Source organism: Eumetopias jubatus, unplaced genomic scaffold (assembly GCF_037043125.1).
Source record: "Eumetopias jubatus isolate StellerSeaLion01/CBP00866 unplaced genomic scaffold, mEumJub1_p1.0 scaffold_12, whole genome shotgun sequence".
Classification (NCBI taxonomy): domain Eukaryota; kingdom Metazoa; phylum Chordata; class Mammalia; order Carnivora; family Otariidae; genus Eumetopias; species Eumetopias jubatus.
Genome location: NW_028274818.1, coordinates 68136011 through 68143994, shown reverse-complemented (window position 1 = coordinate 68143994; position 7984 = coordinate 68136011).

Below are 7984 nucleotides of genomic sequence, written 5' to 3'. Positions count from 1 at the left end.
TCTGTATAATAGGGACATGGAGAAAAGGCGAGAGTGTGCTTGGCAGAGATTTCTTGCCCAGGTTCACAAGGGAGGTTGCCTGCTTGCTGGAGGCTAGAGACTGAGTCCATGTCCTTGTTTTCTGAGGTTTCGGGGGAAAAAAACTTTGATTTATTTTATCTGGTAAAGGCTAATAATTCTGTTCACTAATAAGGTTGGTCCTCCTTTGAGATGATTGCCTCATTCATGTCCCTAATTTTAAATAGAATGAAAATAAGATTTCGAGCTGGCATTTTATGCATCAAATCCACAAATGTTTATTGTCTACTCTATGCCAGGTCTGTGCTACTTGAGAGAGTGACAATCAGACGGATTTGGATCTGGAGCTTAATGCTCTGGTGAGAGGGGCCAACATAGGCCGGCAAAACAATAAAGCTATGATTAGAATAATGAGAAAGAGCAAGGATTTCACAGCTCTTGGAGTAGTCCCTTTCATAAGGTGTTTTGTGAAGAAAATAATCAGGGTCCTGTGGTATGGAATAACAGTGCGAGCCTGCCTCCATCCATCCCAGTGGCCAGGGGAAGACTTTCTGAGAAGGTTACATTTAGGAACCTTGAGGTCAGCAGGGACTGGTTTAGTAGGAAGAGAGTTTCTGAAGGTAGGGAGAGTGTGCAAAGGCCCTGAAGCCTTTGACCTGTTCGAGGAACAGAGAGAAAAAATAAACTTCGTTCTCATTTAAATCACAATCATTTCGAGTTTCTGTCATTCACAACCAACATTAATTTGAGCGATTGTAGGTTATTTGGAGGAATTTTAAAGGCTGAGTCTAAGCTTAATGGGAAGGAACAAATGGCCAAGAAGAGCCCAGTGATTCCTGAATGAGAACTCAGCACATCACTCTTTCTTTAAAAACTCTATTGAGAGGGTGCATGGGTGGCTCCGTGGCTGAAGTGTCTGCCTTGGGCTCAGGTCATTATCCTGGGGTCCTTGGATTGAGTCCTGCTTCGGGCTCCCTGCTGAGTGGGGTTCTGCTTCTCCCTCTGCCTCCTGACTTCTCGTGCTCTCTCTCTCTCTCAAATGAATAAATAAAATCTTAAAAAAACTCTATTTTTTTAAGGGGTCATTTATGTGTAATAAAATGTACTCATGTTAAGTGTATAATTCAGTGATTTTTAAAATCGAGGTAAATTTTACATAACACAATACTCACCATCCTACAGTATGAAATTCAGTGGCGCACCATACGTTTGCAGTGCTGTGCAAGCATCACCACCATGTAGTTCGAAAACATTTTTCTCATCCCAAGAAGAAAGCCCAGGCCACCCAACCCTTGCCTTCCCCCAAGCCCTGGAAACCTCGAAGCTTCTGTCTGTCTCTAGGGATTTGCCTGAACAAAAAGCCCCCATTTGCCCCTGGAAACCACCATTCTACTTTGTGTTTCTACACACTTGACTGCTATAAATACTTCGTATCAGTGGAATCATGTAGTATTTATCTTTTTGTGGCTGGCTTATTTCAGTTTAGTATAATGTCCTCAAGGTTCATCCATGCTATGGTATGTGACAGGGTTTCCTTCTTTTTAGAGGCCAAAAGTATTCCACTTTATTCATATACCACATTTTTGAAGTCCATTCATCCATCAGTGGACATGTGGGCGGCTTCCACCTCCCTGCTATCTTGAACAATACTGCAATGAACAGGGGTGTGCAAATATCTCTTTGAGATCTTGCTTTCAGTTCTTTTGAAGAAATACCCAGAAGTGGGATTGCTGGGTCATATGGTAATTCTATTTTTCCTTGTTTTTAAGGAACTTCATACTGCTTTTCATGGTGGCTGCACCATTTTGCATTCCCACCAACAGTGCATGGGGGTTCCAGTTTCTCCACATCATTGCCAACATTTCTCATTTTCTGCATTTGTTTGTTTTTTGTTGTTGTTGTTTTGACAGTGGCCAACCTAATGGGTAGGAGGTGATATCTCATTATGGTTTTGATTTGCCTTGGTTTGTTAATTCATGGTGTGGAGCATACTTCTACCTGCTTGTTGGCTATTTGTATGTCTTCTTTGGAAAAATTCCTGTTCGAATCCTTGCCAATTTTTTAATTGGGTACTTCTGTTTTTGTTGTTGAATTGTAGGGATTCTTTTTTTTTTTTTTTTAAGATTTTATTTATTTGAGTGGCACCTGGGTGGCTCTGTCGTTGGGCGTCTGCCTTCGGCTCGGGTCGTGATCCCAGGGTCCTGGGATCGAGCCCCGCATAGGGCTCCCTGCTCGGTGGGAAGCCTGCTTCTCCCTCTCCCACTCCCCCTGCTTGTGTTCCCTCTCTCGCTGTGTCTCTGTCATATAAATAAACAAAATCTTTTTAAAAAATTAAAAAAATTAAAAAAAGATTGTATTTATTTGACAGAGAGAGACACAGCAAGAGAGGGAACACAAGCAGGGGGAGCGGGAGAGGGAGAAGCAGGCTTCCCACCGAGCAGGGAGCCCGATGCGGGGCTCGATCCCAGGACCCGGGACCGCGACCCGAGCCGAAGGCAGATGCTTAACGACTGAGCCACCCACCCTGACCTTAGTTCTTTATTTTCTCTTTCTTCTTCTTAGACTATGTAATTTCAATTAGTCTATCTTCAAGTTTGCTGATTATTTTTCTGCCTGCTCAAATCTAATGTTGACACCCTGTAGTGAATTTTTCATTCCTACTCCTTAAATCCTATTTGGTTGCTTCTGTTGAGATCAGTGGAGTGCTTCAACTTGGGTGTTTGGCTTTTTTTCCAAAAATTGTCTTGGCTATTATAAGTCCTTTGCCTTTCCATATAAATTTTAGAATATGCTTTATATTAGTATTAAATCCTACTATGATTTTGATTGGGCTTACATTGAACCTGTAGATCAGTTTTGGAAGAATTAACATTTTAACAACATTGAGTCTTCTAATCCATGAACATGGTATATCTATTTAGGTCTTCCTTTATTTATTTCATCAATGTTTTAATCACATACAGGTCCTGGAGATATTTTATTAGATTTATCCCTAAATATTTCATGCTTTTTTGGTGATATTGTAAGTAGTACTGTTTTAACATTTTGATTTCTGTTAATTGGTAATATAAAAATATAATTGATTTTTTCTGTATTGACTTCGTGTCCTCCAACCTTCTTAAAAAGACAATCTACATAGGGCGCCTGGGTGGCTCGGTTGGTTGGGTAACTGCCTTGGGCTTGGGTCATTGTCCGGGAGTCCCGGGATCGAGTCCCGCATCAGGCTCCCTGCTCGGCGGGGAGTCTGCTTCTCCCTCTGATCCTCCCCCCTCTCATGTGCTCTCTCTCTCTCTCAAATGGGTGAATGAAATCTTTAAAAAAAAAAAAAAGACAATCTACATAGACAGAATTGATTTCCTCCTTTCTAGTCCATATGTATTTTTTTCCTCCCTTGTTATACGAACTATACAGCAGAGAACAGAAAGGATGTACAACTGAAAACAGGAAGATTAAGTGAATGTCTTCAGACATGAAACCCCAGTTCCATTTCCCCATTCATCTCTCTCAGAAATATGACAAGGTTGGCTTATACTCTTCCAGGCAAGAGCTTGGATTCTTTTCTGGACTAATTAAAGGGCCCTAGGGAACAGATCACATTTGAGGAGGCGAGGGTCAACCACTGACCAACTTGGTTACCATTGATCAACACACAGTGAAACTTACTAATCAACCAGACCTGCCCATCTACACTGAGCTCTCAACCACCTTTTTTTTTTTTTTTGCATTTTTAAATGTAACATATGAACAGATTGTCAAGGATTAAAGTTAATCTCCAATATGAAGTATAGACCAAAACAAAGGAATGGAAAAAGAAATTAGAGGAAATAGAGAATGCACAGAGCAGAATATGTTGAGTATACTAAAATTTACATCCTCTTAGAATTGAGAAAATACTGTATCACTGAAACAAGAAGAGTATACTATAAACAAGAACAGAAGAAAAAAAGGATCTCTTATAAATTAAAGAGATGACAGTAAATAAGCTTCATCAGAAGGTTTGTCAGGTAAAGTTGAGGAATTCCCACAGAAAGTGAAAAACAAACAAACAAGATACACAGGAATGAAATTGGAGAGGAAATATCCTGGATCTGGGAGGTCCCAATGTATGACTAAAAGATGTTTTATGAAGCAAAAATGGACCTAACAGAAGTAAAAAAATAAAAATAAAAATCAAGGGGCACCTGGGTGGCTCAGTTGGGTAAGCATCTGCCTTCGGCTCAGGTCATGATCCCAGGGTCCTGGGATGGAGCCCCAAATCGGGTTTCCTGCTCCACAGGGAGCCTGCTTCACCCTCTCCCTCTGCTGCTCCCCTGCTTGTGCTCTCTCTTTCTGTGCCAAATAAATTAATAAAATCTTAAAAAAAAAAATCAAGCAACACTTGAAAATTAATCAAAACTGGAAGGCATGTGTTTTCATAATCAACCAGTGAAGCACAGTGAAAAAGACATGTTATCATGACATTTCAGAATGTCAGGGAAAAGGGAAGTTCTTAAATTTTCCAGGGAGAACAGACAGAATACATCCATACGATCAGGAATTTTAGAATGCCACAAAATTTTCAACTTAGGCACTGATACAAACAAGAAGACAAGGGAGCAATGCTGTCAAATTATTCTGGAAAATAATTTCCAACCTATAATTCTTTTTTTTGTTGTTGTTAAAGATTTTATTTATTTATTTGACAGAGACACAGCGAGAGAGGGAACACAAGCAGGGGGAGTGGGAGAGGGAGAAGCAGGCTTCCCGTGGAGCAGGGAGCCCGATCAGGGCTCGATCCCAGGACCCTGGGACCGTGACCTGAGCCGAAGGCAGACGCTTGACAACTGAGCCACCCAGGCGCCCCCAACCCTATAATTCTGTACTAATTCAAACTATCACTCAAGGTAGGAATAGAACAAAGATAATCTCAGACATGCGAGGTCTCAAAAATGTATATCCATGCATCCTTTATCTGGAATCTGCCAAAGGAAGTCAGCCAGCAAGTGAGGAAACCATTCAGTTTGAGAAGAGTGTGTATTCTCCTGTTGGATGAAGACCTCCATAGATGTGAATTATGTCCAATCGATCGATGGTATTGTTGAGTTCAGCTATGTCTTTACAGACTTTCTGGCTGCTCTATCTGTCCATTTCTGTCAGAGTTGTGGAGTCTGCAACTATAATAGTGGATTCATTTATTTCTCTTGCTAGTTCTGTCCTTTTCTGCCTCACATATTTTGACAACCTGCTGTTAGGTGCATACGCTTTAAGGATTGTTGTGTCTTCTTGGAAAATTGGCCTTTTATCATTATGCAGTGCTCCTTTTATCCCTGGTACTCTCTCTCGCTTTGAGGTTTGCTTTGTCTGAAATTAATATAACTTCTCCCACTTTCTTTGGATTAGTGTTAGTGTAGCATATCTTTCTCCATCCCTTCACTTTTTTTCCCTCCAGCTTTATTGATATATAATTGACATACAACATTGTGTAAGTTTGAGGTGTACAAAGTGATTTGATGTGCATATATATTGCAAAATGTTCACCACAGTAAGATTAGTTAGTACATCCATTTTGTTGTTGTTGTGATGGTGAGAACATAAAAGTTTTACTCTCACAGCAAATGTCCCTTTACATTTGATTTATATGTGTCTTTATGTTTAAAGTGAGTTTCTTCTAGACAACATATAGTTGGGTCTTGTTTTCTGATCCACTAGGATAATCCCTGTCTTATAATTTGTATATTTAGATCACTGACGTTTAAAGTGATAATCAAGGGGCGACTGGGTGGCTCAGTCGTTAAGCGTCTGCCTTTGGCTCAGGTCATGATCCCAGGGTCCTGGGATCGAGCCCCACATCGGGCTCCCAGCTCCGCAGGAAGCCTGCCTCTCTCTCTCCCACTCCCCCTGCTTGTGTTCTCTCTCTGGCTGTCTCTCTCTGTCAAATAAATAAATAAAACCTTAAAAAAATTAAAAAATAGTGATAATCACTATAGCTGGATTCATAGCTATCATACTGGTTTCTATTTGTTGCCTTGGTCTTTGTTGCTATTTTTGTCTTGTACTCTTTTTCTGCCTTCCGGGATTTTATTTATTTATTTGAGAAAGTGTGAGAGAGTGAGAGAGAGAGGGAACGAGGTGAGGAGCAGAGGAAGAAGCAGGCTCTCTGCGGGAGCCTGACACAGGGCTCAATCCCTGGACAATGGGATCATGACCTGAGCCCAAGGCAGCCGCTTAACCCACTGAGCCACCCAGGTGCCCCTTATTTATTTATTTTTAAATAAGCTTTACTTTAAAGGAAATTTAAAGATTTTATTTATTTATTTAGAGCACAGGACCTGGGGGAGGGGCAGAGGGAGAAGAGAGGAATCTTTAGTAGACTCTGTGCTGTGCGCAGCCTGACAGGAGGCTCAATCCCACAACCCCGAGATCATGAGCTGAGCCGAAACCGAGTCACATGTTTAACTGAGGGAGCCACTCAGGTGCCCCACTGCCATTTGGGATTTTAATTGAGCATTTTCTATGATTCCTTTTTCTCTTCTTTCTTAGCATATCAATTACACTTCTTTTACTTTTTTTTAGTGGTTGCCCTAGAGTTTGCAGTATACATTTATGCTTAAACCGGTTTGCTTTCAAGTAACACTGTCCCACTCTAGCATTTTCAAATGGCTACTTTTTTGCCTTCCCCTGTTGGAAGAGGGTTTTTCTTTGATCCTGCCTAGGAAAACCTTGGAGAACTCCAGGAGGTAAGATGAACAGTAATGTGGTCCCCTGGAGTCTTTTTCTTTATTGTTTTTGTTTTTGTTTTGTTTTTTTAGAGAGGGAGGGGGAGGCGCAGAGAGAGAATTCCAAGCAAGCTCCAGGCCCAGCGCAGAGCCCCACATGGGGCTCAATTTCACAACCCTGAAATCATGACCTGAGCTGCAGTCAAGAGTCATACACTTAACCAGCTGAGCCACTCAGGCTGGGGCGCCCTCTGGAGTTCTTATATTCAGGCTGGTCCACACTGAGCCTCCAAGTTATTATTGTCAGTGACTGTTCAGGTTTTCTGCCCCAGTACTGGTTCCCGGAGGTTTCCGCCTTGGTAAGTTGTGATTGTACTGGTCTGTCTTCCCTGTTTGGAGCAGTGACCTCACTTCTTTGAGTGATCTAAGAATTGTTGATATTTCAGTGTGTTTGGCTTTTTATTTGTTGTTAGGACCCAGTGGTAATCTCCAAGCTCTCCTTACAAGCCAGATTGCAAACCAAAACGGTTCAATTTGGACTTTTAAAATATAACCTATGGGTGCCTGGGTGGCTCAGTCATTAAACGTCTGTCTTCGGCTCAGGTCATGATCCCAGGGTCCTGGGATTGAGCCCCCTGTCAGGCTCCCAATTCAGCGGGGAGTCTGCTTCTCCCTCTCCCTCTGCTTGTGCTTTCTCTCAAATAAATCAATAAAATTTTGAAAATAAATAAATTAAATAAAAAATATAATACAACCTATATTTTAAGTTTTTTTTTATTTGTTTGAGAGAGAGAGTGAGAGAGAGAGAGAGCACATGAGAGGGGGGAGGGTCAGAGGGAGAAGCAGACTCCCTGCTGAGCAGGGAGCCTGATGCAGGACTCGATCCAGGGACTCCAGGATCACGACCTGAGCCGAAGGCAGTCGCTTAACCAACTGAGCCACCCAGGCGCCCCTCTTCAGATTTCTTAAAACTGCCTGTGATTAATACAATTTTTTTGTCCTCTGTCTCCTCCACTGTAATGGGAGCTACAGGACTGCGGGGACTTTTCCCCATCATGTATCCCTAAGGTGCAGTAACTGGCATGTGCTAGCTGCTCAGAAAATATTGGGTGACTGAATGTATGACTTTGATATAATGTGACTTTAAAATGACCTTTTCCCTGTATTTGGTCGCTCCTTACTACCTTGTCTGCCTCGCGCATTCCTGTACCTCGGGTGTAGGGCAGGTCGTGGCAGGTAGCGGGGGTGGAGTCAGTAAGTAGTTGTTGAAT